This window comes from Salmo salar, chromosome ssa10 (genome assembly GCF_905237065.1).
Source record: "Salmo salar chromosome ssa10, Ssal_v3.1, whole genome shotgun sequence".
Lineage (NCBI taxonomy): Eukaryota > Metazoa > Chordata > Actinopteri > Salmoniformes > Salmonidae > Salmo > Salmo salar.
This window is the reverse complement of record NC_059451.1, coordinates 110,036,936-110,062,351: the sequence shown is the minus strand read 5'-3', so window position 1 is coordinate 110,062,351 and position 25,416 is coordinate 110,036,936. Positions and strand designations below refer to the sequence as shown.

Below are 25,416 nucleotides of genomic sequence, written 5' to 3'. Positions count from 1 at the left end.
TAAAGCCACTCTCCAACTAGGGCCACATCCTAGTTAAGCAGTACACCTTGCAGCAGTCAGCTCTCTATGCTCGTTTGGTGAGCCACCATGCAGCTGGTGGGTCTCCAACCCAGCCACTATCAAGACTATGGACCTCTTGAAGAACTCTTTTGATGTAGCTTTGATTGGTATGGTGGCCAAAGACATTTCAGTTATAGTTTTAATTGGGATGGTGGCAAAAGACAATTCAGTCATAGTTTTAATTGGTATGGTGGCCAAAGACATTTCAGTCATAGTTTTAATTGGTATGGTGGCCAAAGACATTTCAGTTATAGTTTTAATTGGTATGGTGGCCAAAGACATTTTAGTTATAGTTTTAATTGGTATGGTGGCCAAAGACATTTCATTTATAGTTTTGACTTAAAGAGAAACTTCAGGATTTTGGCAATGAAGCCCTTTATCTACTGACCCAGAGTCAGATGAAGCCCTTTATCTACTGACCCAGAGTCAGATGAAGCCTTTCATCTACTGACCCAGAGTCAGCTGAAGCCCTTCATCTACTGACCCAGAGTCAGCTGAAGCCCTTCATCTACTGACCCAGAGTCAGATGAAGCCCTTTATCTACTGACCCAGAGTCAGATGAACTTGTGGAAAACATTTGTGGTGACAGAAATTAACTGAGGTACAAGGTAATTAAGTAAGATGACATATAGTTAGTCTTCAAGGTACTAAACTGAGTTATTGTGTGAAGAAGATACAATGAAGAAAACATTGTGCCAGTAAATCTGAATTAGAACAGCGTGTCGTACAAGTTCCTCTTTCTGTTCCTCTGTCTAAACCAAATGTTGTAGGCGGAGTGCCAAAAGAGCTTCTGGGTAGGGGTAGCATCCTGTTGTTGAGATAGAAGTCACGACAACAGCTCAGCATTAGGGTTGACAACTGAGATGTGTCAGTTCTCAGAAACATGTTCCTAGAACTGAAACCACACCCTGACCACACCGAGAGTTTCACCTAACAGCTGAGCAGCATGATTTAGCTTAAACCCTGAAATGAGCCTTTTCCAAACTGCTTGTGTAAGATGGTGACACTTGAATCTCATGTAAAATAGTGTCTATATAAGAGAGCTGTTGTTCCTGAATCATTGGTCTCTCTAACATGCACCCTGAGTGATGGTTGACCTCATGTCTCCACATATTAACCTCCCTGGGCTAGGCGGGACGAATTCATCCCACCTACGTAACAGCCAGTTGAATCCTGTGGCGCGATTTTCAAAACCTTTGAAATGCTATTACTTCAATTTCTCAAACATATGACAATTTTACAGCTATTTAAAGACAAGACTCTCGTTAATCTAACCACACTGTCCGATTACAAAAAGGCTTTACAACGAAAGCAAAACATTAGATTATGTCAGCAGAGTACCAAGGCAGAAATAATCAGACACCCATTTTTCAAGCTAGCATATAATGTCACAAAAACCCAGAAGACAGCTAAATGCAGCACTAACCTTTGATGATCTTCATCAGATGACAACCCTAGGACATTATGTTATACAATACATGCATGTTTTGTTCAATCAAGTTCATATTTATATCAAAAACCAGCTTTTTACATTAGCATGTGACGTTCAGAACTAGCATACCTCCCGCAAACTTCCGAAGCAATTTGCTAACAATTTACTAAATTACTCACGATAAACGTTCACAAAAAGCACAACAATTATTTTAAGAATTATAGATACAGAACTCCTCTATGCACTCGATATGTCCGATTTTAAAATAGCTTTTTGGTGAAAGCACATTTTGCAATATTCTAAGTACATAGCCCAGGCATCACGGGCTAGCATTACCGTACTTCGAAGCATGTCAACCGCTGTTTAAAATCAATTTTTATGCCATTTTTCTCCTAAAAAAGCGATAATATTCCGACCGGGAATGTCCATTTAGCTAAACAGAGGAAAGTAAACAAAGCTTTCGGTCGACGCGGGCACGAGCCTGAGTCTCACAGTACTGTAACCAGCCACTACCCAAACGCGCTACTTTTTTTCAGCCAGAGCCTGCAAAGCCACGATTCAGCTTTGGCAGCCGTAGGAAGTGTGGCAGCCGTAGGAAGTGTCACGGGACAGCTAAGATCCTCACTCTTCAATAAACAGAGACAAGAAGAACGACACCTTGTCAGACAGGCCACTTCCTGCATGAAACCTTCTCAGTTTTTTGCCTGCCAAATGAGTTCTGTTATACTCACAGACACCATTCAAATAGTTTTAGAAACTTTAGGGTGTTTTCTATCCATATGTAATAAGTATATGCATATTCTAGTTACTGGGTAGGAGTGGTAACCAGATTAAATCGGGTACGTTTTTTATCCGGCGGTGTAAATACTGCCCCCTAGCCCTAACAGGTTAAATCGGGTACGTTTTTTATCCAGCCGTGTCAATACTGCCCCCTAGCCCTAACAGGTTAATACAGCTGTTGTTCCTGAATCATTGGTCTCTCTACCATGCACCCTGAGTGATGGTTGACCTCATGTCTCCACATATTAATACAGCTGTTGTTCCTGAATCATTGGTCTCTCTACCATGCACCTGTCACGTCTTGACCAGTTAAAGGGGTTATATGTTATTGTAGTTTGGTCAGGGCGTAGCAGGGGGTGTTTGTTTTGGGGTTTTGGGGTTTAGTTCTATGTTAGTCTATTTCTATGTTTTAGTATCTAGTTTTTTCATTTCTATGTCTAGGTTGGAAGTGTTTGGGATTGGTCTCTAATTGGAGGCAGCTGTATCCCGTTGCCTCTGATTAGAGACCATATTTAAGTATGGGTTTTTTCTCATTGTGTTTGTGGGTGGTTGATTTCTGTTTAGTGTTTTGTACCTGACGGAACTGTTTGGCTGTTGTTCATTTCTTGTTTTGTTTAGTGTTTAACCTCTTGGCGTTCCCCTAGGATAGGGGGCGCTAAAGCGATTTTTGAAAAAAATTTGTGCCCATTTTAAACGGCCTCCTACTCAAACTCAGAAGCTAGGATATGCATATAATTAATACTTGTGGATAGAAAACACCCTAAAGTTTCTAAAACTTTTTGAATGGTGTCTGTGAGTATAACAGAACTCATATGGCAGTCAAAACCCCGAGACAGATGGAAACAGGAAGTGGAATTCTGAATTGCGAACTCAACTTCATCACGTTGCCTATTAATCACACCGTGAGCTATGGTTCATTGAGCACTTCCTATTGCTTCCACTAGATGTCCCCAGTCTTCACAAATTAGTTTGAGCCTTCTACTGTTAAAATTGAATGAATGAGACGCTATGGAACGTGGTCACACGGAGAGGGCCATCACCATTATGACGCCGGCGCCCCTGGTTACCCTCCCCTTTCGAAACGTTTTGAAACACAATGCAATCGTCCCCCTCTAATTTTATTGGCTCTCTTGTTGAAAAACGCCCTGAAGATATATGTTATACAACGTTTGACATGTTTGAACGAACCTAAATGGGGAAAAAAATGCATTTTCTCTAAATGGCTGTCCCATGGCCGACGAAGCATTTGGATCAGCCTTCAGACGCGCTAACAAGAACAAGCTCTTGGAACATAAAGGAGTCATTTTTTCGAACTAAAATACATTTGTTGTGGACCTGGGATTCCAGGAAGTGCTTTCTGATGAAGACAACCAAAAGTAAGGGATTATTGACAATAGTATACAAGACTAGTTGTGATATGCGATTGTTCCAAGATGGCTAGCCTATTGCTATTGCTAGCCTATTGTTCTGAGTATCGCATCCCCTTTTATCGCAAAGTGTGATTACCCAGTAAAGTTATTTTTAAATCTGGCATTACAGGTGCTTTCAAGAGATATTCATCTATAAATCTTAGAATGACAATATTACATTTAAAAAATGTTTTCGAATAGTAATTTAGTAAATTGTAGCTCTGTTTCATCGGATGCATTTGAGGGAAAATAGTTAGTCAACGTTACGCACCGATGTAAAATATGTAAAATGCTGTTTTTATATATAAATATGAACTTTATCGAACAAAAGAATGCATGTATTGTGTAACATGATGTCCTAGGTGTGTCATCTGATGAAGATTGTCAAAGGTTAGTGCTGCATTTAGCTGTTTTTTGGTTATTTGTGATGCATGTGGTTGGTCGGAAAATGGCTATGTGGCTACTTTTACGATATACTCCTCTAACATAATCTAATGTTTTGTTTTTGCTGTAAAGCCTTTTTGAAATCAGACAACGTGGTTCGATTCAGGAGAGGTGTATCTATAAAACAATATAATTTGATATATATATATATATATTTTTTTTTATTATTAAATTTTGTTATGCTAATGGCGATATGATTTTTCGCATACGGGACGGAGGCCGCACAGGGGTTAATAAAAGTTAAATATGAGCACTCAACCCGCTGCGCCTTGGTCTACTCCCTTCTACGGCCGTTAGAGCACCCTGAGTGATGGTTGACCTCATGTCTCCACATCTTAATACAGCCGTTGTTCCTGAATCATTGGTCTCTCTACCATGCACCCTGAGTGATGGTTGACCTCATGTCTCCACATATTAATACAGCTGTTGTTGAAAGATTCTTCAGTCTCTCCCCTTTCTGGTTAGAATGTCTACAACACATTGTTATGCCTCAGCGTGCAGTTTTTAAGAGATTGCCCAGCGATTATGCTCTGAGGAGAGCTAGGTATTTTATTTAGTATTTTGAAATCCTTTGGAAAGTGATTTGTAAAACATTTATTTTTAATAAAACTCCATGACATTTTCCTATTTAAACTAGTCCTTTGCCTCCAGTGTCCTGGTCCTGAAAACACCCTACAGACAAGAGTATTCTACTACCAGGGATGGACAGAAATTACTACATACAAATACAAAATTCAGATACAAAATACCATAAAGATCAATGTATCAAATTAAACCACTAATACTTGTATTATGTAATGTATATAATGTAACACATAACTTTTACAGTTTTTCTCAATTGCTAAAACACTAAACCCCATTGGCTGAACAAAGTTCTCAGTTGCCTGGACTCATTTAGCTAATTATGCAGTCTGTTGTCAATACCTTAAACCATTTCACATGGTAAAACACAATTTGCAAATCTCACTTAGACTTTTCAGCAAAACTCTAAACACATTCTCGTTCTCAAAACACATTCTGCACTCTAATGCACATGTCATCCATATTGGTAAACACAAGTGGCAACAATCAAATACAAATAGAGAACACACGTCATTGATTGAACACAACCACTCAAAATTGATTTAACCTGTTTCAAATGATGCGACACAACCAATATAAGCCAGTTCAGAGAGCAAACAGGTTGTTGAAGGTGGGAAGGAGAAAGTCTGAGAATGGATAGAAGAAACAATGTGAGAGGACGAGTGCGAATGCGAGGTGGGCGACGAGGAGGAAGAGGAGGAGGAGGGCAAGAAAGAGGAAGAGGAGGACGAAGAGGAAGAGGAAGACAAAGAGTGGAAATATCTGCTGGAATTTGAGCAACAGTTATAGACCATGTTCTTGTCCATGGACTGACAATGAGGGAAGCAGGACGTAGAGTGCAACCCAATTTGAGCCGATTTTCTGTGTCCACCATAGTAAGGACATTCAGAGAAGAGAACAGGTACAGTATACTACTGTATTTTTGTAATTGCAAATTTACTGTAGTACACTATATGCAGCTGTTTCAATAGACATTTGTAAAGTTAATCACGGTATGTATTGTACTGCATGAATATGTTTTGTAACTGCACAACTACTTTCTGTAGAATTGCAAGGCTGCCACATGCAGGTGGAAGGACAGCTATATTCAATCGGGAGCAAGAGGCCGTTATAGTTGGCATGGTCCTTCAAGATAATGCAATTACGACTCAGAGAAATCCAGGAATGAGTGATACAAGACAACACACACTTCCAGGGAATCGACAGTGTGAGCATTTCCACAATTGACCGTGTCCTCCATCGTAACAGGATGCGAATGAAACAAGTATACAGAGTACCTTTTGAGCGCAACTCACCAAGGGTGAAAGAACTGCGAGCTCAGTATGTGCAAGTAAGTGTACATTCAGAAACATTTACTGTAATCCAGATCCTCTACAGTACTAACACATACTATGTGAATGACATTACTCTTCAGTACATACAATGTATGTGAATCAGAAGTGCATACAGTAGGCCTAATTGTACTCTACAGTATAGCACTGTCTCTGTACGACTTACAAAATCCTACATACAGTATATTGTATTTCTACACAGACAATATTTGACTTGGAATCCTTGGACAGACCCCATGAGTTCATCTTTGTCGATGAAGCAGGCTTCAATCTAACAAAGAGGAGAAGGAGAGGCCGAAACATGATTGGACAGCGGGCCATTGTTGAAGTCCCTGGTCAACGAGGTGGCAATGTCACAATCTGTGCTGCTATCAGCAACCATGGTGTTCTACATCACCATGTTACACTCGGGCCATATAACACCCAGCACCTTCTAAGATGTATTGCCAATCTAAGAGATATTTTATTTGAGCAGCAGGTTCAAGAGCAGCAGGGTCAAGAGCTAAATGAGAATCCCATTCCCACCTATGTGATAGTGTGGGACAATGTCAGTTTCCACCGAGCTGCTCAGGTAAGGGAATGGTTTAACATCAATGGGCAGTTTATGAACTTGTACCACCCTCCATACTCGCCTTTCCTGAATCCGATTGAGGAGTTTTTCTCCTCTTGGAGATGGAAAGTGTATGATAGACAACCCTACACTAGAGTAAATCTGCTGCAAGCCATGGATTTAGCCTGTGGTGATATAGGTGAGGAATCATGTCAGGGCTGGATACGGCACACAAGAGGCTTCTTCCCCCGTTGCCTCAGGAGGGACAATATTGCTTGTGATATCGAGGAAGTGCTCTGGCCTGAACCAGCCCAAAGACAAGAAGAAGCACATTGATCACATGTTTACTCCTTTGATTTTTGTCCCTTTTACTATTGTATACTGTAGTACAATGCATTGTAGGCTGTATACTGTACAATGGACAAATTGTATGGCCCTGAACATTGTGCTTTCCATTTATTAACAGTACTGACTGCTCAATAGATTTTGACTGGTTGCAGGTTCATATCAACAAAGAACAAGAATTACAGTATCACAGAGACAAAGGACAAGTTTTTGAGATGCAGGGTACAGTACTGTAAAAATAGGGGTACAAGGAGGAGGAAGAACAAAAAACAAAATTGCAAAGAGCAAAGCAGAGTAGTAATTTCTGATCAATTTTGAGCTACTATGATAGAACGTTGTTTTCGTTCATCAAAAGACAATGATGGAAAAATATGAATATTTTTTTTAGATTAAAAATGTACTTCTCCCTGAGAATTGTATGTTTTGAACAATGTGTTTTCTATTTTTTGGTGTATTGTTTACTGACTGCTTGAGAGTGTATATCATTTTGATCACTTTGTTTATGATTTGAGAGCAGTGTTTGATTTTAACACAAGTATAGCTGTTATAAGGCGAATGTTTCATTTTGCAAGAGGAGTCAGAGGTTATGTAAACAGTGCCTGAAAATGAGGTTTAGTGTTTAATGTTTTCAGGAAATCTAGTAAGGTTTCAGAATTGTGTGTTAGCAAATGAGAAACACTGTAATACAGAAACTATTTGGAAGTAGATGGACCAAACAGCAACAACCTTTTCAGTAACGGTTACAAAACCTTTTTTTCTTGCTTGTTGACAATGGTACTGTATGTATGTTGTCTACCTTAGTTGAGCAAGTCACTCTGGATAAGCTAAATTACTAAAATACGAATGTCTATGTGAAAATTAACATACCAAATTTACCGCAACGCACACTGGGTATTAATATTGGCCTTGTTTGGGGGTGGAGCTCATTAGAATAATACTCAGCATGCTTTACAATATTTTATTTTTACTTTTCATTTGAGTCATTTACCAGACGCTCTGTTTAGTGCATTCATCTTCAGACAGCTAGGTGAGACAACAACATATTACAATCATATCAAGTACATTTTCCCTCAACAAAATATATATCAACATTTTTACATACACATTTATATTTAGTACATTTAGCAGACAGTCTTATCACACCATAGTACTATCATACTGCTGATACCAATGTTGTCATTTATCAGACAGTCTTATCACACCATAGTACTATCATACTGCTGATACCAATGTTGTCATTTAGCAGACAGTCTTATCACACCATAGTACTATCATACTGCTGATACCAATGTTGTCATTTAGCAGACAGTCTTATCACTCCATAGTACTATCATACTGCTGATACCAATGTTGTCATTTAGCAGACAGGCTTATCACACCATAGTACTATCAGACTGCTGATACCAATGCAGGGTGAAAGAGGGACCACAAGATGTGAACCCCTATAAAAAATAGTATAGAAAAGTATTTAGTGTTTAGAAAATACAAAATACAATGTAGTGTAGTTCAGCCCAGTATGATTCAAAAGACAAAATACTCTGAAGTAATTCTAATACGTATTTCAAATACATGTAACATGAATACTGACCATCTCTGCCTACTACCCAACACTCTGTTACACTTCCTTATCAATGAAACCACACCCCCTCTACAAACAGAAAACACAGTCAAGTAGGAAGCCACTCCCTGTCCTCTGGTGTAGAGTTCAATGAAACAGAAAGTCATCTTTCACACTGAACAGAAAGTCATCTTTCACACTGCCATTGCTTAACCTATGGGAGAGAGCACCAAAATGGCAGAGAATCAGGAACTGTTCTGTTGCTCCATCTGTCTGGATCTACTGAAGGATCCGGTGACTACTGCCTGTGGACACAGTTACTGTATGGGTTGTATTAAAGAAAGCTGGGATAAGGATGTTCTGAAAGGTGTCTACAGCTGTCCTCAGTGCAGAGAGACCTTTATCCCAAGACCTGTTCTGAAGAGAAACACCGTTCTGGCTGAAGTGGTGGAGACACTGAAGAAGACAGGACTCCAGGCTGCTCCCCCTCCTGCTCTGTGTTATGCTGGACCTGGAGATGTGGCGTGTGATGTCTGCACTGGGACCAGAAAGCAGAAAGCCCTCATGTCCTGTCTGGTGTGTCTGGCCTCTTACTGTGAGACTCACCTCCAACCTCACTATGAATCTCCTGCTTTCAAAAAGCACAAGCTGGTCAAAGCCACCGCACAACTACAGGAGAAGATCTGCTCTCATCATGACAAACTGCTGGAGGTTTACTGTCGTACCGATCAGCAGTGTATCTGTCTGCTGTGTACAATGGATAAACATAAATGCCATGATACAGTGTCAGCTGCAGCAGAGAGGACTGAGAAACAGGTAAGACCAGAACAACTTGTTGGTGACTGTCTGATAAACAAAGAATTAAAGATACAGTAGGAACTAAATCTGTTTGAATATGAGATCATTCAAATGAAATGGATCCACAAATATGACCATAAACCTTCAGTATATAGATATGTTAACCCAGATTCTCCAAATGTATCACCATTTTCTAAAGTCAAACACTATTACCATTCTGATGTCAAGTCCTGACCAGTTAAAACCTCTTGGGGCTATGTGGGACGCTAGCGTGCCACCCGTGGTGCACCCTATCAACAGCAGGTGCATTTCAAGAGCGGCAAATTTGAAACCAAATAAATGTCCAAATTCAAATTTTTCAAACATACAACTATCTTACACCCTTTGAAAGATAAACATCTCCTTAATCTAACCACGTTGTCCGATTTCAAAAAGGTTTTACGGCGAAAGCATAAAGTTAGATTATGTTAGGAGAGTACATTGACAATAGCTGTATGTAATGTTTTGTCAATTCAAAGACAGGCGTCACCAAAACCATAAAACCAGCTAAAATGATGCAGTAACCTTTGACAATCTCCATCAGATGACACTCCTAGGACATTATGTTAGACAATACATGCATTTTTAGTTCTATCAAGTTCATATTTATATCCAAAAACAGCGTTTTACTATGGCGTTGATGTTCAGGAAATCGTTTCCCTCCAATAACCGGCAGTCAAGTCAGCACAACAAATTAAATAATTAATATTAGAAAACATTGGTAAAATATTATATTGTCATTTAAAGAATTATATATTTACATCTCTTGAACGCAATCGACTTGCCAGATTTAAAAATAACCTTACTGGGAAATCACACTTTGCAATAATCTGAGCACTGCGCCCAGAAAAATACGCTTTGCGATACAGACGAACGGCCATGTTGGAGAGATCTAAAATCGAAAATATTATGTAAATAATCCATTACCTTTGATTCTCTTCATCAGATGTCACTTCCAGGAATCCCAGGTCCATAACGAATGTAGTTTTGTTCAAAAAAGCTCATCATTTATGTCCAAAAAGCTCCGTGTTGTTAGCACATGATCTAAGCCCGCCGGACTTCACTTCATGAACGAGGGGAAAAAATATATTTACGTTCGTTCAAACATGTCAAACGTTGTATAGCATAAATCATTAGTGCCTTTTTTAACCAGAACATGAATAATATTCAAGGTGGACGAATGCATTCTCTTTTAAAACGTATTGGAACGAGGGTACCCAACATGACCTCGCGCCAGAGTCTAATCGGCCATCACCGTTCCAAGGCTCTTGTTCGGTCAGATCTCACAGTAGAAGACTCAAAACACTTTGTAAAGGCTGGTGACATCTAGTGGAAGCAATAGGAAGTGCCAAAAGATTAATAAGCCCCTGTGTGTTTCAATGGCATAGGCTTAAAGGTAATTCAACACATCAGGTATCCACTTCCTGTCAGAATCTGTCTCAGGGTTTTGCCTGCCAAATGAGTTCTGTTATACTCACAGACACCATTCAAACAGTTTTCGAAACTTTAGGGTGTTTTATATCCATATATAATAAGTATATACATATTCTAGTTACTGGGTAGGATTAGTAACCAGATTAAATCGGGTACGTTTTTTTATCCAGCCGTGAAAATACTGCCCCCTAGCCCCAACAGGTTAACCTCTTACATCTAGACATTCCGCTATCGGAACACCTGCTCCAATATCCAATGATAGGCGTGGCGCGTATTACAAATTCCTCAAAAATACTAAAACTTCAATTTTTCAAACATATGACTATTTCACAGCATTTTAAAGACAAGACTCTCCTTTATCTAACCACAAGACTCTCCTTTATCTAAACACCCTAAAGTTTCTAAAACTGTTTGAATGGTGTCTGTGAGTATAAGAGAACTCATATGGCAGGCAAAAACCTGAGAAGATTTCATGCAGGAAGTGGCCTGTCTGACAAGGTGTCGTTCTTCTTGTCTCTGTTTATTGAAGAGTGAGTATCTTAGCTGTCCCGTGACACTTCCTACGGCTGACATAGGCTCTCAGAAGGCGGCAAAACACTGAATCGTGGCTTTGCAGGCTCTGGCTGAAACAAAGTAGCGCGTTTGGGTAGTGGCTGGTTACAGTACTGTGAGACTCAGGCTCGTGCCCGCGTCGACCGAAAGCTTTGTTTACTTTCCTCTGTTTAGCTAAATGGACATTCCCGGTCAGAATATTTTCGCTTTTTTACGAGAAAAATGGCATAAAAATGGATTTTAAACAGTGGTTGACATGCTTCGAAGTACGGTAATGGAATATTTAGATTTTTTTTGTCACGAATTGCGCCATGCGCACGACCCTTCTTTAACATTCGGATAGTGTCTGGAACGCACGAACAAAACGCCGCTATTCGGATATAACGATGGATTATTTTGGACCAAACCAACATTTGTTATTGAAGTAGCAGTCCTGGGAGTGCATTCTGACGAAGACAACAAAAGGTAATCAAACTTTTATAATAGTAAATCTGATATTGGTGAGTGCTAAACTTGCCGGGTGTCTAAATAGCTAGCCCGTGATGCCTGGGCTATGTACTTAGAATATTGCAAAATGTGCTTTCACCAAAAAGCTATTTTAAAATCGGACATATCGAGTGCATAGAGGAGTTCTGTATCTATAATTCTTAAAATAATTGTTATGCTTTTTGTGAACGTTTATCTTGAGTAATTTAGTAAATTGTTAGCAAATTCCCCGGAAGTTTGCGGGGGGTATGCTAGTTCTGAACGTCACATGCTAATGTAAAAAGCTGGTTTTTGATATAAATATGAACTTGATTGAACAAAACATGCATGTATTGTATAACATAATGTCCTAGGGTTGTCATCTGATGAAGATCATCAAAGGTGAGTGCTGCATTTAGCTGTCTTCTGGGTTTTTGTGACATTATATGCTAGCTTGAAAAATGGGTGTCTGATTATTTCTGGCTTGGTACTCTGCTGACATAATCTAATGTTTTGCTTTCGCTGTAAAGCCTTTTTGAAATCGGACAGTGTGGTTAGATAAAGGAGAGTCTTGTCTTTAAAATGCTGTGAAATAGTCATATGTTTGAAAAATTGTGGGTATAGGTTCTAGGTTTGTTTTCTATGTATAGTTAATTGGGATTGGACTCCCAATTGAAGGCAGGTGAGTTGCCTTTGATTGGGAGTCCTATATAATAGGGTGTGTTTGTCTTTGTGTTTTGTGGGTAGATGTATTTCACACTGCTAGTCTTCATTTAGCCTGTGAAACTGTCCTTCGTCGTTCTTGTTGTTTTCTTGTTTTCTCGTGTTCAACGTCATTTAATAAATTAACCTCTCTAGGACCGGCGGGACAAATTCGTCCCACCTACGTAACAGCCAGTTGAATCCTGTGGCGCGATTTTCAAATACCTTTGAAATGCTATTACTTCAATTTCTCAAACATATGACAGCAGAGTACCCAGCCAGAAATAATCAGACACCCATTTTTCAAGCTAGCATATAATGTCACAAAAACCCAGAAGACAGCTAAATGCAGCACTAACCTTTGATCTTCATCAGATGACACACCTAGGACATTATGTTATACAATACATGCATGTTTTGTTCAATCAAGTTCATATTTATATCAAAAACCAGCTTTTTACAGTAGCATGTGACATTCAGAACTAGCATACCCCCCGCAAACTTCCGGCGAATTTACTAACAATTTACTAAATTACTCACGATAAACGTTCACAAAAAGCAAAACAATTATTTTAAGAATTATAGATACATTACTCCTCTATGCACTATGTCCGATTTTAAAATAGCTTTTCGGTGAAAGCACATTTTGCAATATTCTAAGTAGATAGCCCGGCATCACAGGGCTAGCTATTTAGACACCCACCAAGTTTAGCCTTCACCAAAGTCAGATTTACTATTACAAAAGTTTGATTACTTTTCCTGTTCTTCGTCAGAATGCACTCCCAGGACTTCTACTTCAATAACAAATGTAGGTTTGGTCCAAAATAATCCATAGTTATGTTCCAACAGCGACGTTTTGTTCGTGCGTTCTAGACACTATCCCAATGGTAAATAACGGTCACACGCACGGCGCATTTCGTGACAAAAGATTTCTAAATATTTCATTACCGTACTTCGAAGCATGTCAACCGCTGTTTAAAATCAATTTTTATGCCATTTTTCTCGTAAAAAAGCGATAATATTCCAACCGGGAATCTGCAATTAGGTAAACAGCCGAAAGAAAATACAGCAAGGGGTCGACTCGGGCACGAGCCTAAGCCCTTTGTCCTCTTATCGGCCACTTGGCAACGGCGATTATGTATTTCAGCCTGAGGCTGCCTCGTCATCGTTCAGGTTTTTCCCGGGCTCTGAGAGCCTATTGGAGCCATAGGAAGTGTCACGTTACAGCTAAGATCCTGACTCTTCAATAAACAGAAGCCAGAACAACAACACCTTGTCAGACAGGCCACTTCCTGCATGAAACCTTCTCAGGTTTTTGCCTGCCAAATGAGTTCTGTTATACTCACAGACACCATTCAAACAGTTTTAGAAACTTTAGCGTGTTTTCTATCCGAATCAAACAATTATATGCATATTCTAGTTACTGGGCAGGAGTAGTAACCAGATTAAATTGGGTACGTTTTTTATCCGGCTGTGCAAATACTGCCCCCTATCCCCAACAAGTTAAGATGATGAGCACCAACTCTGCTGCGTATTGGTCCACGTTCTCAGACGACGATTTCTCTATATCGTCGGAAGACGAAGAAACTTGTGACATCTGAATGCCCTTTTATGAGTCCAAAGTTCAGTCTCAACCCCTTGATACATGTAGTCCTACCATAAAAACTATAATCATTCACATTGCACCATAATATGATATTGTATAGGGACGTCCTCAGGATTGTAGACCTTCCTCTCTATGGGTCCTATGTCACATTACTATAATATTGATCTACTGGATAAATAAAGCTTGAAAGCTCATTGAAGAGTGATTCTCCACAGAGGCTGCTGGGGATGAGTCAGCAGAAGGTCCAACAGAGATTCCAGGAGAGAGAGAAGGAGTTGAAGGAGCTCCAGCAGGCTGTGGAGTCTCTCAAGGTGAGTATTGTTGTCCAGAGGAGACACACCATTTTACCTGTCTCCTCCAATCAGAGAGAGAGAGAGAAATACAGGGGACCTTCTCCAATCCCACTATGTCTGGACCCCTATCAGACTGCTTTATGTAACTGATGGGATATGAACCCAGGTCAACTGTGGGAGAAACCAACATCTTGACCATTACAACAAGAGGACATTCCCTATTGGGCCGACTGTGATTTTGAAGTCGCAGGCGGGGCTACCTCATCACATAACCAAAAGTAACAATGGCTCATTTCCCCTATACATTAACATGGAGCTCTCTCTCTCTCTCTCTCAATTCAATTCAAAGATCTTTATTGGCATGGGAAACATATGTTTACATTGCCAAAGCAAGTGAAATAGATAATAAACAAAAGTGAAATAAACAACCAGAAATGAACAGTAAACATCACGCACAAAGGATTCAAAGGAATAGAGACATTTCAAATGTTATAATTCAAGAGCAAACAGAATGAGCCGTGCGCCAGACTGAGTTCTGGAGTTGAAATGGAAATGAATGAGGGAGAGTTAAGTGAGGTAGAAGGTGTGGAGAAGAGCTCAGAACCAGAGCCTGGCATCAATGGACATGATAAAGAAGAATCTGGTGCAGTAGGAGTTACATTGTTGGAGAAAGTGGATCCATACCTTTTGACAGATCCATTTGTGGTTTCAGGGTGGGTGGGAAAGGAGTTGGGTGCAGTTGAATCAGTGAAGGTAACCTGTAGTGGACTTGTGATATTTGTTTGTGTTTCTTCTGACCAGAGACAGTGGGCGCTCCGTGTCACGGAACTTATGTCAAGATCTGTTTCTTGCATTGCTCTCAGGAACAGGACACCATTGAAATGTGTGATTTCTTTGAAAGGATTTTCAGGTACAAAGTTTATGGTCATGCTGCAGCAGTTTGTAGGAGGGAGATTCCAAGATGTCGGAAGTGTGCAGGAGGTCATGGGATAGAGGATTGTGTAGTTTCAGTGGATAAAGTTGTGTCAACTGTAGGGGTGCCCATGTTGCTGGGGATCAGAAGTGTCTGGTGAGAGAGAGGCAGGTTGAGGTGACTAGAGTCAGAGTAGTGCAGAAGGTGTCGTGTGTTGAGGCAGTGAAGAAAGAAGAGGAGGATGGGTCAAGGGTGAGGAATCCTGAGGATCCCTGTGAGTAGTAGATCTGTGCCAGCACAGAGGAATTGGCCAACGAGGGATATATGCTTCAGTAAGGTTGGCTTCTTAGAGTTCATAGCAATGGTTTTCAACTGTACCTCAGAAATGGAACGTAAATCACAGACAATAGATGTTGTGGTGGCAGCTGCAGAGAAGTATTTGGTCATATGAGATTTGACTTCAGAAGAGTTCCAGGGTGTGTTGGGTGGTGGTGTCCCGTCCTCCCAGGTCGTTGGCATGGTGCAGGAGCAGATAGGGTCAAAGTAGTGTAATGGGGTAGTGGGTTTTTAATGAGTGTAGGGTTAGTTGGCATGGTGCAGGAGCAGATAGGGTCAAAGTAGTGGAATGGGGTAGTGGGTTTTTAATGAGTGTAGGGTTAGTTGGCCTGGTGCAGGAGCAGATAGGGTCAAAGTAGTGGAATGGGGTAGGGGATTTTTAATAACTGTCGGGTTAGTTGGCCTGGTGCAGGAGCAGATAGGGTCAAAGTAGTGGAATGGGGTAGTGGGTTTTTAATGAGTGTAGGGTTAGTTGGAAGAGTGTTTTTTATTTGCAAAAATATGAAATGTTCCTTTTCCCATTTTGCATCACAAAGTAAAATAGATTCATATTATTGTCCAGTTGGGGGCGGTAATTCAACATATTGGAAGCCAACCACCGTTAAACTCCAAAGAAGAAGAAACGTTATATTATGTCTATGTACAGTGTTGTAACGATGTCTCTCTCTCTCTCTCATTCCATCACTTTTGTGGTAGTTGGTTGTGTGGGTCTCTGGTTAGGAATGGGGGTGCTGACAGACAATCGTTGATGGATATTTATAGAGCTCTGATCAGGTCGACAATTTATTACGGGTGTATAGTTTATGGAACAGCGGCAAAGACTTAAGCTGGACAGAATCCAGTATATAGCTTTAAGGATATGTATTGGTGCATTTAAATCAACATCTGTATGTGTCTTACTAGTGGAGGCAGGTGAGATGCCTTTGGGTATACGGCGTAATAAATTGTCATTAGCTTATTGGGTTGCAAGGCTGTGAGGTTGAGCATCCCACTGCTACTGTTCTAGACGACTGTTGGGAATATACTAGTAGACAAGGCAGTGGATTTGGTTGGACAGTTGTAGGTATCAATCTTATTATGGAGAAATGAGAGAATGGGTGTAGTAGTGAGATTCTGCTGGGTCCCAGCACATTCAGGTGTGGAAGGGAATGAAAATGTAGACCAGTTAGTTAAAAGAGCTTTACAACAAGATATAATATATATTAATATTCCACTGGGTAGAGGTGAGGACAAATGTAAGATCAGAGACATTTTGATAGATGTGTGGCAGAAGAGATAGGACTCTGAGCACAAGGGACGGCATTTATATGTCCTCTAAAGGTCGGTGGACCAAGGTTCAAAGGTCAGATTAGGAAGGAAGAGGTGGTGTTTACTCGATAGTTTACGTTTACATGTGAGTCATTTAGCAGACACTTATCCAGAGCCACTAGGGTTAAGATCCCGAATCTGCCTAAAAAAGGAGATTTACAGATTTTTCACCAAGTCAGCTCGGGGATTCAAACCAGGCACCTTTCAGTTACTGCCCAACGTTCTTAACCGCAAGATTACAAACCACTAAATGTTAAACACAAAGTCAAATGGTCGTAGATAAATGGAAAGCTGGTTAAATAAAATACTGCTGTTATAACTTTCAGACTGCCATTGTTTTGGGAAAATAGGGACATGTCTATTTCTCCAATTATCTGTAATAGATGTATTTATTTTAATGGTTTGAAGTTCTTCACCATTTTAATCAGGATAAACTATTATTTCTAATGATTTAAGTTTGAGCAGCTTAGTTATGGTATGTCTGTTTATTTCACTAAATATCTCACAATGTGTAAATTTAGATGTTTTCATGTCGGACACCATTTTAATCAGGAGAATCTCCTCTTTCTAATGACATAAGGTTGGGCAGCGTCCTCTGCTGTCATCGATCGCTAGACCAGAAATTGTCAGAAGTTACCCGTTTTTTCCTACTTCCTGGTAATGCAGACATAAACACACTTGGCACTATCGAGGTGCGGATGTTTACTTTCTACACCAGTTGTTATTTTTCAGTTTGGTCCTAAGAACAGGTTTTAGTGGTCAAATAAAAAGGTAGACATTTTTTGGTGCCATTAGGGGAAACGGAATTCTAAGGATCATTCCAGTCAGAAGAGGCTCTGTGAAGGTTCGTTTCAATTCATTTGCCATGGCCTCGCTAGTGTTCCAGCTCAGACAACGTTCTTTGGCCGTTTTGACTCGTTCTATTGTCCAGCCTACCAGGACTCAGGGGACAGAGGCTGGGTCTAGCTCTGCTACGGGGCAGGCTACTGGAGGGGGGACCAGGAGGGAGGAGAGTAGAGCAGGGCCAAGTGGTGTTCTGTACCTGCCTGTCCAGGAGGGGGGACAAGGCCTGGAGGACCTGAAAAGCAGGGTGGCAGTGTTCTGACTCAATGAGGTGCAGAGGCTACTGTACCTACTCTCTCTATCTCTCTGTCTATCTCTCTCTCTCTCTCTGTGTCTCTCTCTTAACAGCGCTCTGCACAGGCAGCAGTGGAGGACAGTGATCAGATCTTTACTGAGCTGATCCGCTCCATTGAGAGAAGGAGCTCTGAGGTGAAGGAGCTGATCAGAGCCCAAGAGAAGGCCCAAGTGAGTCAAGCTGAAGGACTCCTGGAGCAACTGAAGCAGGAGATAGCTGAGCTGAGGAAGAGAAGCACTGAGCTGGAGCAGCTCTCACACACAGAGGATCACATCATTTCCTCCAGGTCACTAAACTGCCTTGTTACATGTGATATGAAATTAACTTAATGTGAAACTATTCATCTCAATCATTCTGTTGTCCTGTCTCTCTCTCTCTCACTCACTCTCTCTCTCTCTGTCCCTCTCTCTCTCTCTGTCCATCTCTCTCTCTGTCCCTCTCCCTCTTTGTGCCTCTTTCTCTTTGTTCCTCTTTGTCCCTCTTTGTCCCTCTCTCTCTTTGTCCCTCTTTGTCCCTCTCTCTCTGTCCCTCTCTCTCTCTGTCCCTCTCTCTCTCTGTCCCTCTTTCTCTTTGTCCCTCTTTGTCCCTCTCTCTCTGTCCCTATCTCTCTCTGTCTTTCTCTTTGTCCCTCTTTGTCCATCTCTCTCTTTGTTCCTCTTGATGGCTCTCTCTTTGTCGCTCTCTCTTTGTCCCCCTCTGTCCCTGTCTCTCTGTCCCTGTCTCTCTGTCCCTCTCTCTCTGTCCCTCTCTCTTTGTCCCTATTTGTCCTTCTCTCTTTCTGTCCCTCTCTCTCTCTGTCCCCCTCTCTCTGTCCCTCTCTCTCTGTCCCTCTCTCTCTGTCTCTCTCTCTCTGTCCGTCCCTCTCTCTCTCCGTGCCTCTCCCTCTCTCTGTCCGTCCCTCTCCCTCTCTCTGTCGTCCCTCTCTCTCTCTCTCTCTGTCGTCCATCTCTCTCTCTGTCCATCTCTCTCTCTCTCTCTCTCTCTCTCTTTCCGTCCCTCTCTCTCTCTCTCTCTGTCCATCCCTCTCTCTCTTTGTCCGTCCCTCTCTCTCTGTCGTTACTCTCGCTTTCTCTCTCTGTCCATCTCTGTCTCTCTCTCTCTCTCTCTGTCCGTCCCTGTCTCTCTCTCTCTCTCCGTCCGTCCCTCTCTCTCTCTCTCTCTCTGTCAGTCCCTCTCTCTCTATGTCCGTCCCTCTCTCTCTCTCTCTCTCTCTCTCTGTCCGGCCCTCTCTCTCTCTCTGTCTGTCCGGACCTCTCGCTCTCTGTCCGTCTCTCTCTCTCTCTCTCTCTCTGTCCGTCCCTCTCTCTCTCTGTCCGTCCCTGTCTCTCTCTCTCTCTCTCTCTCTCTCTGTCCGTCCCTCTCTCTCTCTGTCCGTCCCTGTCTCTCTCTGTCCGTCCCTCTCTCTTTCTGTCCATCCCTCTCTCTCTGTCCGTCCCTCTCTCTCCCTTTATCAATCCCTCTCTCTCCCTCTGTCCTTCCCTCTCTATCCCTCTGTCCATCCCCCTCTGTCCGTCCCCCTCTGTCCCTCTGTTTCTGTCCCTCTCTCTCTCTGTCCCTCTCTCTCTCTGTCCCTCTCTCTCTCTGTCCCTCTCTCCCTCTGTCCCTCTCTCTGTCTATCTGTCGCCCTCTCTCTCTCTGTCCCTCTCTCTCTCTGTCCTTCTCTCTCCCTCGCTCTCACTCTACCTCACTCTCTTTCTCTCTCTCTCCCTCTCTCTCTCTAGAGGTATCAGTCTCTCTCCAGTGTCAGTGTATCTTCAGACTTACCCAGCATCGTTGTCCGTCCTCTTCAGTACTTTGGAGATGTGAGTAAGACTGTGTCTGAACTGAGAGAGAAACTAGAAGACTTCCTTAAAGGAGAATGGACCAAGATCTCCACTACAGGTGTGTTGAAAACAATAAGAACAGCAACTTTAGACCATTGAAAGTTCCCTACTAGTCATATACATGTGGAATATGGTATGATGATAACATTCCTCTCTCTGTCAATGTGTTTGTGTGTCTGTAGTGAATATATTGGATGTTGTACTGCCTCCAGAGCCCAAGACCAGAGAACAGTTGTTACAATGTGAGTATCTTTATTGTGAAGTAACTAACAGACTATTTTTACTGACACTCCTAACAATCCCTCTAGAAATATATAGCAATAGTAGATCTAATCAAAGACTAGGTATATATCTGACTCCTCATATTTCTCTGATTTGATCTCTGCTGTGCTCTAATCAAAGACAGGGTAGATACAGTATCTGACTTAACTTATTGTTCTGACTCCCCTCATTGGTCTCTGCTCTGCTCTTCTCCCAGATTCCTGTCAGCTCACACTGGACCCAAACACAGCACACAAACACCTCTCTCTGTCTGAAGGGAACAGAAAGGTGACCTATACAGGCCAAGTCCAAACATATCCTGACCATCCAGACAGATTCACCAACAATGACCAGGTTCTGTGTAGAGAGGGTCTGTCTGGACGCTGTTACTGGGAGGTGAAGTGGACTGGTAATGTTATTACAGCAGTCTCATATAAAGACATCAGCAGATCAAAGAGAGGTAATATATTTGGATTCAATGACAAGTCCTGGAGTTTACAGTGCTATAGTGGTAGTTATTGTTTCAGACAAAATAATGTTGTGACTAAAGTATCAGGCCCTCAGTCCTCCAGAGTAGGAGTGTACCTGGATCACAAGGCAGGTACTCTGTCCTTCTACAGGGTCTCTGACACAATGACCCTCCTCCACAGAGTCCAGACCACATTCACTCAGCCCCTCTATCCTGGGTTTTATGTCGATGGTACTGCTGAGCTGGTTAAACTGTAGTAGGGTCCACATAGATACTAGTCATGCTGGTGTAGTCTATAGCTGAGCTGGTTAAACTGTAGTAGGGTCCACATAGATACTAGTCATGCTGGTGTAGTCTATAGCTGAGCTGGTTAAACTGTAGAAGGGTCCACATAGATACTAGTCATGCTGGTGTAGTCTATAGCTGAGCTGGTTAAACTGTAGTAGGGTCCACATAGATACTAGTCATGCTGGTGTAGTCTATAGCTGAGCTGGTTAAACTGTAGTAGGGTCCACATAGATACTAGTCATGCTGGTGTACTCTATAGCTGAGCTGGTTAAACTGTAGTAGGGTCCACATAGATACTAGTCATGCTGGTGTAGTCTATAGCTGAGCTGGTTAAACTGTAGTAGGGTCCACATAGATACTAGTCATGCTGGTGTAGTCTATAGCTGAGCTGGTTAAACTGTAGTAGGGTCCACATAGATACTAGTCATGCTGGTGTAGTCTATAGCTGAGCTGGTTAAACTGTAGTAGGGTCCACATAGATACTAGTCATGCTGGTCTAGTCTATACCTGAGCTGGTTAAACTGTAGTAGGGTCCACATAGATACTAGTCATGCTGGTGTAGTCTATAGCTGAGCTGGTTAAACTGTAGTAGGGTCCACATAGATACTAGTCATGCTGGTGGTGATGGTCCCCAGATGTGATGATTCATTCTACTCTGTTTTATCTACAATGATTTAACTGATTTGATCTTCAGAAGATGTTATGAATTAAAATTCAATGTATTCATATATTTGTAAATACAATGTTTTGATCTTGTACATTTCCATGAATCATGAGGTATGGTGTTGATGTATATTGGTTGTCATTCAGAACCATTGATATGTTTTCTCAGTTGGTTCTCTGTCTCTATGTAATTCTCCTCAGTATCATTGATCAGCTTGTAGGATCGGCCCTAATTTATGTGTTCTCTGTCACCTGGAGCTGCATGGAAAATGGTCCAGGAACAAAAGGACAATTCAGGACTAGTCAGCCCACTACTAGCTGGAATCACTTACTTTCTACTAAAGTATATGGTCTGGTTTCCCAGACACAGATGAATCCTAGTCCTGGACTAAAAAGCATGTTCAATGTAGATGTCCAGGAAACCGGCCCTAAATGTGTCATCTTTCATCCTCCCATACTGCTCAGTCCAGCAACATTAAACCTGTCCAGCAGGTGGTGGTATTGACCAAACAATAAAACCAGCAGATATCTTGACTTGCCACTCAGTATATCAGTAATGTTCAGAATAGTACTTTAATATCATTGGAGATTGATGGTCTTTTTAATCCACTATCCAGAGTCAGGAACAGATGAAGTTAGGTCTGCTACTGTTCAGTGATTAAATATGATTTATGGTGATGGGAAATAAAAAATACAACACTAAACTTCATCTAGTAATAGTTTTCCTTTGTTATTTATTCCAAGGTGTGTCTTTACCTTGTAAATGGATTGTGTGGAGGTGAGCTAGTGGTGTGGGTGAATATTCCAGTTGTGTTTAGGCATCTTCATATATGACATCCCCCAGTTCTGTTCAGACCCATTGAACTGAATCACATTCTAAATGGTGACTTGTATTGATAGTCCATACTGGACCTAACTGTGGTTAACCAGACTGGAGGGGTTCTGATCACATATTCCCTCATCTCCACAACTTTACCTGATGTTCTCTCTCTGCCTCTGTTTTCATTGACAGTCACTTAAGATGGTCAGAGACTTAAACATGTGTGTTCCTTCCTACTGAAATATATATATATATATATGTGTGTGTTATGTACTGTGTATTAGTCTATGATTTTAATTTTTTTACCTTGATTTAACTAGGCAAGTCAGTTAAGAACAAATTCTTATTTACAATGACGGCCTAGGAACAGTGGGTTAACTGCCTTGTTCAGGGGCAGAACGACAGATTTGTACCTTTTCAGCTCTGGGATTTGAACTTGCAACCTTTCGGGTACAAGTCCAACACTCTCTTACCACTAGGCTACGCTGCCGCCCCATGATGTGGGAGTGTGTTATGTGACACATATTTGTCTAAATGGATATACTGGTACATAGATTACTGTAAATAACTGATTCATTGTGTCAATCAATTCAATAATAGAGCAATTCCAAAGTCATGACTTTTATTTTGAAAGATCACATTGATTCAGTAATTGATTCAGAAAAGTGAATCATCTCTCTGGTCAGGAGAGGTCTGAGCTTTATCAGTGGCTGTCACCTTCCTGTTCCCCTCAGACAGGCTGAGTTCTGGATCAGCTGTGTTCAGATCCAACGTCAGCTGGAGCACTTCCTACCATGTGTAGACATCATTCATGTTGTCCAGTTGATCTTTCAGTTCAGGAGGAGAAAACACCATGCTGTCTAAAGGAGAGGTGAGAGATGACAGGATGGGAGAGGACACAGGCTCAGGAGGAGAAAACACCATGCTGTCTAAAGGAGAGGTGAGAGATGACAGGCAGGATGGGAGAGGACACAGACTCAGGAGGAGAAAACACCATGCTGTCTAAAGGAGAGGTGAGAGATGACAGGATGGGAGAGGACACAGGCTCAGGAGGGTCATAGAGAGACTTTTGAGACCCTGAAGGGAGAGATGAATGTTTAACAAATTAACACTTCCAAAGCTCAAACACATTCCACTAGCATGGGGAGAAAAGCCAGATATGACACTTTGAGAGACATATTCTTCTGTTGATAGACCAAATGATGTCACGTGGAGGAAATGGATGTGATCCTCTGTGTGTGAGAGCTGCTCCAGCTCAGTGCTTCTCTTCCTCAGCTCAGCTATCTCCTGCTTCAGTTGCTCCAGGAGTCGTGCAGCTCTTCTCACTGCAGACTTCTCCTGGCCTCTAATAAACCTTTTCACCTCGGTGAGAATTCTCTCAATGGACCCAATCAGTTCAGTAAAGATTGACTCATACTTCTGCCTGTACAGAGCACTGTTACCTCACAGAGAGAGAGGAGGGGGTACATGTCCACTGTTACCTCACAGAGAGAGAGGAGGGGGTACATGTCCACTGTTAACTCACAGAGAGAGAGGAGGGGGTACATGTCCACTGTTACCTCACACAGAGAGAGGAGGGGGTACAAGTCCACTGTTACCTCACAGAGAGAGAGGAAGGGGTACATGTCCACTGTTAACTCACAGAGAGAGAGGAGGGGGTACATGTCCACTGTTACCTCACACAGAGAGAGGAGGGGGTACATGTCCACTGTTACCTCACAGAGAGAGAGGAGGGGGTTCATGTCCACTGTTACCTCACAGAGAGAGAGGAGGGGGTACATGTCCACTGTTAACTCACAGAGAGAGAGGAATGGGTACATGTCCACTGTTACCTCACGGAGAGAGAGGAGGTGGTACATGTCCACTGTTAACTCACAGAGAGCGAGGAGGGGGTACATGTCCACTGTTACCTCACACAGAGAGAGGAGGGGGTACATGTCCTTTGTTACCTCACACAGAGAGAGGAGGGAGTACATGTCCACTGTTACCTCACAGAGAGAGAGGAGGGGGTACATGTCCAATGTTACCTCACAGAGAGAGAGGAGGGGGTACATGTCCACTGTTAACTCACAGAGAGAGCGGAGGGGGTACATGTCCACTGTTACCTCACAGAGAGAGAGGAGGGGGTACATGTCCACTGTTACCTCACAGAGAGAGAGGAGGGGGTACATGTCCACTGTTACCTCACAAAGAGAGAGGAGGGGGTACATGTCCACTGTTAACTCACAGAGAGAGAGAGGAGGGGGTACATGTCCACTGTTACCTCACAGAGAGAGAGGAGGGGGTACATGGCCACTGTTACCTCACAGAGAGAGAGGAGGTGGTACATGTCCACTGTTAACTCACAGAGAGAGAGAGGAGGGGGTACATGTCCACTGTTACCTAACAGAGAGAGAGGAGGGGGTACATGTCCACTGTTACCTCACAGAGAGAGAGGAGGGGGTACATGTCCACTGTTACCTCACAGAGAAAGAGGAAGGGGTACATGTCCACTGTTAACTCACAGAGAGAGAGGAGGGGGTACATGTCGACTGTTAACTCACAGAGAGAGAGGAGAGGGTACATGTCCACTGTTACCTCACAGAGAGAGAGGAGGGGGTACATGTCCACTGTTAACTCACAGAGAGAGAGGAGGGGGTACATGTCCACTGTTAACTCACAGAGAGAGAGGAGGGGGTACATGTCCACTGTTAACTCACAGAGAGAGAGGAGGGGGTACATGACCACTGTTAACTCACAGAGAGAGAGGAGGGGGTACATGTCCACTGTTAACTCACAGAGAGAGAGGAGGGGATACATGTCCAATATTACCTGAAAGAGAGAGAGGAGGGGGTACATGTCCACTGTTACCTCACAGAGAGAGAGGAGGGGGTACATGACCACTGTTACCTCACAGAGAGAGAGGAGGGGGTACATGTCCACTGTTAACTCACAGAGAGAGAGAGGAGGGGGTACATGTCCACTGTTACCTCACAGAGAGAGAGGAGGGGGTACATGTCCAATGTTAACTCAAAGAG

General features: G+C 42.2%; 1 pseudogene; it reads left to right on the top strand.

Moving 5' to 3' along the window:
• The first annotated feature begins 8,657 nt into the window (after window positions 1-8,657).
• Window positions 8,658-20,965, top strand: LOC106561500 (tripartite motif-containing protein 16-like; annotated as a pseudogene).
• The last annotated feature ends 4,451 nt before the right edge of the window (window positions 20,966-25,416 follow it).